This window comes from Salarias fasciatus, chromosome 16, assembly GCF_902148845.1.
Source record: "Salarias fasciatus chromosome 16, fSalaFa1.1, whole genome shotgun sequence".
Taxonomy (NCBI): Eukaryota; Metazoa; Chordata; class Actinopteri; order Blenniiformes; family Blenniidae; genus Salarias; species Salarias fasciatus.
The window spans coordinates 25,557,721-25,566,440 of NC_043760.1; the positions used below are offsets into that span (position 1 = coordinate 25,557,721).

Consider the following 8,720-nt stretch of genomic DNA (forward strand, 5'->3'; position numbering starts at 1 on the left):
GATTTAAGACATATGAACAAGTCCAACAATCCACTTCACCACCAAGCCAAAAGCACTTTAAATCTTATAACAAGCAGCAACATTTACACATAAATGCTACAAGTTGTGTTTAAATTTTGTGGGTGGAAGAAACAAGTAAATCAGCAGGAAACAGAAATGTATGACTTTTAAAAGACATCAAAATTCTCCATCCAATGAAAATAAAAAAGAAATTCAATAAAATATATTATATCATTGAATGCAGTTTGCAAAAGATTCAATATTTCTAAAACTTGTCTCTAATTTAGAAATATGTATTTGTTTTTTTAAATTTCAGACCACTTTATTTTAGCAACATTTACATTACAAGTTTCATTGCCATGTTAGTGTTTCGGTAATAAATACTCGACTGTTTCATCAAACAGGGCAGACACTCAATTCTGAAAACAAAGATTTAGCTATTCAATTTGATCTGGAGTTCTTCACAAACATCCACTGTAATACCTCACTGCAAAACAATAAATCACAACAGCTGTAAATCCCACTGAGAAGTCAGCTGTCTTATTGTTCTTTACTGTTTGTAGATTATTGTTGGCATCTACACACATGGACAAAATTGTTGGTACGCTTTGAAAGAAAAATTCACAGTGGTCAGAGAACTGACCTGAATCTGATGAAAGTAATAATAAAAAAAAATCTCCATCCAATGAAAATAAATAAGAAATTCAATGAAATACATTATATTATTGAATGTAGTTTGCAGAAGATTCAACATTTGCATTTTTTGTATTTGTATTTATTCGTTCATTTCAGGCAATTAGTCCACAATAATGCACAAGTAAAGGAAGCAAATTCACAAAAGCAACAAACAATGTAACAAGTAACAAAATAACAGAAGATTTCATTATGCCTGAAAGGGAGTGGGCAGAAGAAAACTTATTTAATCCCACCGCCAATTATCCTTATTATAATCAGAAAAAGTTCTCACTTCCATAGTTGCATATACACTATTAGAGATTAATTATTCATTGATTTAAATCTACATAACGAAAACTCTGAAACAAGGTGGCGTTACCATTGGTAACAGATAACATATATATACTTGAATACAGTACACACTTGTATACCAACAATGGTAATGAACATTATACCAGGAATGATAAAAAAAAACAGCTTAAACACTCAGTAATGTTGATTCAAGACCCACATTCTATATACTGTGACCAAACTGTACATTTATATTGGAGTTTAAATTTATGAACATTTTGGCATTGCTTGTGTTGAGTGTCCAGGTTGTTCCACAACTTAACCCCACATACAGATACACAAAAATGTTTACGGGTAGACTTTGTTTCTGGTATTTTAAAATTTCCATACCTTCTTAAATTATGGACTGTCTCTTTTAATTTGAAAAACTGTTGTATATCATTTGGCAATGTTTTATTAAATGCTTTGTACAGAATAAATGATGTGTTATATTTCACAAGATCATTGAATTTTAATTACTTAGACTGAATAAAAAGATTATGAGTATGTTCTGGAAATCTGGCCTTGTGTATGATCCGTACAGCTTGTTTCTGCATTATGATTAGGGGATATATTGTGCACTAGTAAGTATTCCCCCACACCTCCACACAATGGGCCATATTTTCACGGCGCAATGCAGAGATCGCAAACCGGCGGTGGCGCAGTCATTTTTTCGTGAATGGGTTTCTGGCCGGTCCGCTGCGCTTGCGCCGAGATGGGCGTGGCCGCGCACCAGGGGGAGGTGTCGACAGAATCAGCTGGGCGCAGTGATAATTTTGTGCAGAAGGTGTGCGCAGGCAGGGGAGCGGAAGATCTGATGATAATTCGTCTGAGAAAACCTCAGAGGCACGTTTCCAGCTTGTCAGTGCCATTAAGATCACTTATGAAATAAATACATTCTTTCTAAATCCTTCCTCCTCCTGTGTTTGGACTGCAGGATTTGAGTCTGAAGAGCTCCTGTGATTGTGTAGAAGCTATTTGTCATTGGAAAATAATAGTGAGTGAGTGAGTGAGTGAGTGAATGAATGAATGAATGAATGAATGAATGAATGAATGAATACAAATAACTTGAGTTTGAGCACTGATGTCGCATCAAGCGCAGCCCTTTGTCCCGACCCCAATATCATTTCTTGGAGTTTTGTTTTGTGTTTTTTTTTTATTATTATTATTTTTATTTTGCGTGCTTCTGATCCAGTCTTTGTCCAGAGACATGGGCGCGCAGCAGCGGCTCAGTGGAGGACCAGCCGTGGTGACTGGGCTGGGGGTCCGCTGAGCGCCCGCTGTTAGCGGGCTGCTGGCTGAGCTCTGCGCCCGCAGCGTCTGGAGCCTCGCCGGTGGAGCGGAGGGTTACAGAACTTCGGGCTGAGCGCATCGTGAAGATGTTTGACCTGTTTCAGCAGATATCCATCTGGACAAAACACTCAGGGCTGAAAACTGCTCAACAGCAGATCCTGTAAAGTGGGACAGAGATCTTTCTATCATGTCACAGAAACTGAATAATGCGCTTCACCTGGGAAGATAGACTCTGGATCGCTTTGTGCTTCTAATACGATTGTTTTCCATGGGATTGGACAAAAAACACCCATGTGTCATATCACCCACAATATGAATCATCAAACCCGCAACTGTTGCGCAGTGCTTTTTCCGTCTAAATGCAGGTGATTAACACGAGAACAGCCAAGACGGTCTGACAGACCGTTTGGGTTTTTATAATTCAAATAAATCTGTTAAAAATAATTCCCCTGTCCTCTAATTCTTTGACTTTTCCTAAATATGTGTCTTGTATGTTTTTCTGAAGCAACTAAGGTCCTAACAATGACACACGTAAAATTACAAAGCATTTATACCTCCAAAAAATATAAAAAAAAAAAAAAAAGACGCACTTTGCGTTGCTTTTTTTCTGCGATTGATTTGTTTTGGTTCATATGCGCGCATCTGAACAGGGAGCTCGGGAGCTCGCTCTGACAGCAGACAATCATACAGACGGCCATAAATATCAACCAAATCCCCAAAGAAAGACAATGACAAGAGGCGTAATGAAGCGATATTTAGTGGAAGAAGCTTTAGCAATGATACAGGAGGTCAGTGAGGGGGAATCGGATGGCGGAGACGTGTCGGACATCAGCGATCTTGACTGGAGTGAAGAGGAGGAACGTTCTGAATCAGAGTCAGAACAGCCACAGGCCAAACAGCGGAAAAAAAATGTAATTCTGCTGCCCCAAAAATACCCGACCAACCTCCAGCTGCTGCACGGTCCAGCGCAGAACCTGCAGTGGCGCATGAAGCGCTCACGCGTCACCTCCAGGTATAGAGAATTACTGTAGGCTACTGTCAGTTTACAACTAAATAATAACATAAAATGGTTTAAAAAATAAATAAACTAATGTAATAAAATTCAACACAACAGTGAACACGGTAGTTGACAGAAGGAGCACTGCAGCGTTTCCAGAGGTGCCAATTACAGATTCAGGTAAAATATTATATCCTTCATCAAATTACAGCAAACCATGTATTTTTCGTTTCCAAAAATTAATTTTAGAACGAACATATTTTCTGAATGAATACCTTTGTCCTGTCGAGCCTGAAGTCCCAGAATCAAATGAGCAGGGTGAGGACAGGACCTTATGGGAAGGTGTCCCGGTGCGCAGCACCATTATTGTTGTTATCGATGGTTAATAATACAACTACTGTTTTGTGTGTGTGTGTGTGTGTGTGTGTGTGTTTATCAGGGCAACGAGTGCGCAGAGTGTGAGTGAGAGGTGATGCTGCGCAAATGTGCACTATATAAAGTTTTAAATAAATTTTAAAACCTGATTTGAGGCAATTATAAAGCAGACATCACGCATTAAAAGGTTTGCTTATCCTCTTGACTTAATATTTTGTTTATTTATCTTAATTTTAATACATCAGATTACAGACAAACAACCTGTTGGTGTGCTCCTGCGCAAAAACACTGCAAAATGCATGACGGTCTGTACACACTTATGAATACAATAAGGTCAGTAAGTCTTTAAAGGTACAAGACAGATAGTTTTTCATATATTATTTATGTGCATCTGAACCTGACTTGTAACACAAAGAAGCAGAAATAAGTTTAATTCCCCTCAGATCGTCTGGGATGTAGCAGAGCAGCCAGGAAATAAAATGTATTTCATCATGTTAATTTAGCAGTGAGCTTCGCTGCAGTGCCTTTACAAATGAGGAGCAGTGTTCATTTGAGTGGTCAAATTGTGCTCAGCTGGGTTAAACCCACTTTGTCTCCTCCCTCTTGCGCCACCTGCGCCGGTGGGCGGGATGGAGGCGTGACTCCCCTACTCTGCGCCCGTTAACGAAATTGGCAAAATGTTGTGGACACGCCCCGTTGACTTCTTGCGCCGAAAGCCTGCCACAGCCCGCTTAGACCGCGCATAGACCGGGCGCAGTTCACCAATTTAGAGCCCAATATGTGAGGTATGGGAGTACCAGCGTACAATACAGAGTACGGAGGGCATTTGCATCAAGGCATTGTTTTACTTTGTTTATAATATAGAGGCTTTTGGATATTTTTGTTTTTATATGTTTGATATGTGCTTTCCAAGACAATTTATTATCAATTATGATACCTAAAAATTTATTCTCACAAACATTTTCAATTTCAGTACCTTCAATATCTATTTGCAGAAATGTCTTCGTTGTAAAATAACCAAACATCATTGCTTTAGTTTTACTTATATTTAGAGACAGTTTATTTATATCCATCCAGTTTTTTAGTTTATTGAGTTCCATGTTCAAAGTTTGTACAAGCTCATTATAATCATTACTACGATAGAATATGTTTGTGTCATCTGCAAAAAGAATGAGTTTTAGGGATTGAGATACATTAAAAACATCATTGATATACACATTAAATAGTTTTGGCCCTAACACGGACCCCTGGGGGACACCACAAACAATGCCAAATTGCTCGGATACATGCTTCCCCATTTTTACAAACTGTACCCTTCCTGTCAAATAGCTTTTAATTCAGTCCCCAGGTACACCTCTAATCCCATATTTTTCCAGTTTATTTACTAAGATGAAGTGATTGATTGTGTCAAATGCTTTTTTGAGATCAATGAAGACACCAACTGCAATTTTTTTCTGATCCAGTGCATGAGGAATTTCTTCAGTGGCTTCCATTAGTGCCATTGAGGTAGTTCGCTTGGCTCAAAAACAATACTGACCATCATTTATTATGTTATGTTTCTCTAGGAACTCATTAAGTCGAGAGTCAAAGAGTTTTTCAAGAATTTTTGAAAATTGTGGCAATAGTGAAATCGGTCTATAATTTGTGAAACAGTGGTTGTTCCCATTTTTGAAGACTGGAATTACTTTTGCGATTTTCATTTTGTTTGGGAAACGGCCAGACTGAAATGATAAATTACAAATATATGTGAACGGTTTTGCAATATTAAAAATTACGTTTTTAAGAACATGTCAATATTGTGATAGTCGGTGGAGAACTTATTTTTACATTTCCGTACTGTATTTATAACTTACATAATTTATAACAACAAGATTTCTAAATCTTGTTGTTTGTAATGTAGAATTTTTTTTTTTTAATTTTTATTTTAGACCACTTTATTTTAGTTACATTCACACTACAAGTTTCATTGCTGTGTAAGTGTTTCAGTAATAAATCCTGGTTTCATCTAATAGGGGAAACACCCTATCCTGAAAAAAAAGATTAATATGTTTCATTAGATCTGGAGTTCTTATTAAATATCCACTTAGGTACCTCATTGTAAAACAATAAATCACAACAGCTGTAAATCCTACTGAGAAGTCTTATTCTTCTATGTGCATTTATCAGCCTATAAATGAGGGAATGGGCATTTGTGAAATTTGCTTTAGAAACACATACAGTTACTGTACTTAAAAGTATATAGTTAAAAAAAAGGAAATAAAAACAAACAGGAAAAACACTCACCAATGACCTTCAGTTTGAAAGGGAAAGATGTGAATTCTTTCTTCACAAACATCCCCAGCTCATAGTCTCCACTGTCTTCGTATCTGAGGCCAGTGATCTCCAGCGCTGCAGTGTGCCAGTCCAGTGTGATCCTATCTTTAAATGGTGGGTACTCAAGCTGCTCATTTCCATTAAACTCCACCACTTTGTCCCTCTTGTGTTTCCACAGGATGTTATTTGCACCAGATGCGTTGATTTCAGGATTCAGAATGACCGTCTGACCCAGGAGGGCATATTTCACATTCTCTGCAGCAGCTGAACACAGGAAGCACAGAAAAAAAAACAAATAGCAAGATCAGATTTGGTCATGTCTTCAGTCCAGACCTCAGAAACAGGATTCCACTTTGGTAGAGATACTCGTGCCTTCAAATAAAATCCAAATAAATCTGGTCAGTGTTTTAACAGAGCAAATACAAAACATTTAAGCACCTTGCCAGGGATGATCACTGTGCAGCAATGTGGTTTTTGATTAACGTTTTATTATCATAAAAGATAGTTCAAAGGTCATTTTTCATCCAGTCACTGCAACTCAATGAAATATTAACTAATGTGTAACAAGCCTGAACCTGTTTTTCATAGAACAACAATAATCCACAAACAAACTCACCTAAATGAAGTAAAGAGACGAAAACAGCCAGGAAATGTCCGTGAACCATTTTCCCAGAAGCAGGTGAATCTCCACAGTCTCTCCAGAGGAAGACAAATTATGACTGATTTTCACTTTCTGTCGCTTTAAACAACAAATAACTGGAACTGCGATCATGAGCTGCCGTCTGAACAAGTCCGGACTGGCAGCAAAACACTTCTGACAGCAGCTAATGCTGCATAGTGGAGTAAAAAGAATGAAAGAAAGAAAGAAACGAGAAGCTGCCAGACCTCCCCACGCAGTCACGTCCTTTCAGTCTGAACAGGTGAGACACCTGAGCTTACGGTCTGGCACCGCTGGACTTTCAAAATAAGATCAAGAACTGCTTGGAAGTCGTGGACACAATCTGGAAACATAAAGTTAGAGAACAGGCTCGCGGCTCTTAAAGGAGGAATGGAAGTAACATAAAACCCAGATGTTAAAGGGTGAACAGAGGTGTTTAATAAATAAAAAGGATTACGTTATAAACTAAGGGTCAAAGGCAAGTCAAAATCAACACAAAATGAAGAAACAAAAGACTACTCCAAAAGGCGATCCTTAACGAATGACCAAACAACACAAAACCACAAACTATCATTCTATAACACAGAACAAACACAGAGATCAGTTGATCACTACAGCCGAGCCAGATGAGTGAGGAGCGACAGTCACTGTAGACACAGCTGCTCCCAGAATCTTCTTCTTCTTCTGATGAAATGGTGTGAGATTAATGCATTCCGACTATATACCACACTATTCAGGGAAACCTGATGAATTCCTTCTCTACTTAATTCCTCTTTAAAAATGGACCTTTCACTGTCGTAATGAGAGCAATCAAACAAAATATGCAAAACAGTTTCTGGAGAATTATTATTACATTTCTCACAATACCCAGTCATGTGCTTTCCGATTAGATGCAGAGAACTATTTAATAGGTGTGACCCAACATTATTCGATTGACTACTGTTTGCTCTTTTCTTGTTTTCCCTATGCTCAGAACATATTTTAACACACTGTTGATAATAGTGTACAGAAGTCTTCCCTGAGTTTCTGTGCTCCATCTACTTTGCCATTGTTCCACAACCTTGGACCATATCAGTGATTTCCCCTCATTCTTAGACAGAGATAAATTTACATCAATGCTATTCCTAAAAAGAGCGCCATTTGCCACCCTATCTGCTGATTCATTTCCGATGAAGCCCATATGACCTGGAACCCACATGAATGTCACAGTCATCCCTCGCTGGACAAGAAAAGTATATAACTGTAGAGCTTTAAACAAAACATCTTGCCTTGCAGATTAAAAAGAACTCAGGCTTTTTAAGACTGACACAGAGTCTGAACATATTAAAAAGGCAGTGTGTCTGGCTTTGCTAGCCCATTTTAAAGCTTTCAGAATAGCGAATAATTCTACTGTATATACGGACAAATAGTCTGTAGCTCTGAAACCCTCTGAATACTTAAACTCTGGAACAACTACAGCGAGACTAGATCTCTGCTTATCAGGGTCTCTGGATCCATCAGTAAAGATTTGCACACAGTCGGAATACATTATCTCAGCCCTTGAAGAAAAAGCAGTCAATAAATCTGCTTTCCCCTTGTCTTTAAGCTTTAAATGTAATAAATAGAGATCCACCAAAGGAGATTTTATTGCCCATGGCGGCATTTCTGGTATTGTTACAGTAGGATAAAAACTTGTAAGACTAATACCCAAATTCCGTGCATATTCTGTACTATAAGCCCCAAATCTGTTAACTTGTCGCGCATCCTCCCAACATGGCTGAAGTACAGATTTTGTTGGCTGTTGCTCACTGTGACCCTTTAAATTTATCCAATAATTAGCCACAAGCTGCATTCTTCTCAGGTCAAGGTGCAATTCTTTGGCCAAAACTAAGAGAGCTGGAATAGAGGTAGACTTAACAGCGCCGTAACACAGCCTCAATGCCAAGGCCTGTACTCGATCCAGTCTTTCAAGCTGGGTTCCAGAAGCGGAAACAAAAACCACACAACCATAATCAAGCACCGAACGAATCACTGCTGTATACACCATCTTCAAGGATGACTGACTAGCTCCCCACTTGACTCCACATAGACACCTCATAA

General features: G+C 38.5%; 1 pseudogene; it reads right to left on the bottom strand.

Moving 5' to 3' along the window:
- Window positions 1-6,634, bottom strand: part of LOC115403158 (interferon-inducible GTPase 5-like) — a 30,235-nt pseudogene extending 23,601 nt beyond the window's left edge.
- Window positions 6,635-8,720: the final 2,086 nt, after the last annotated feature.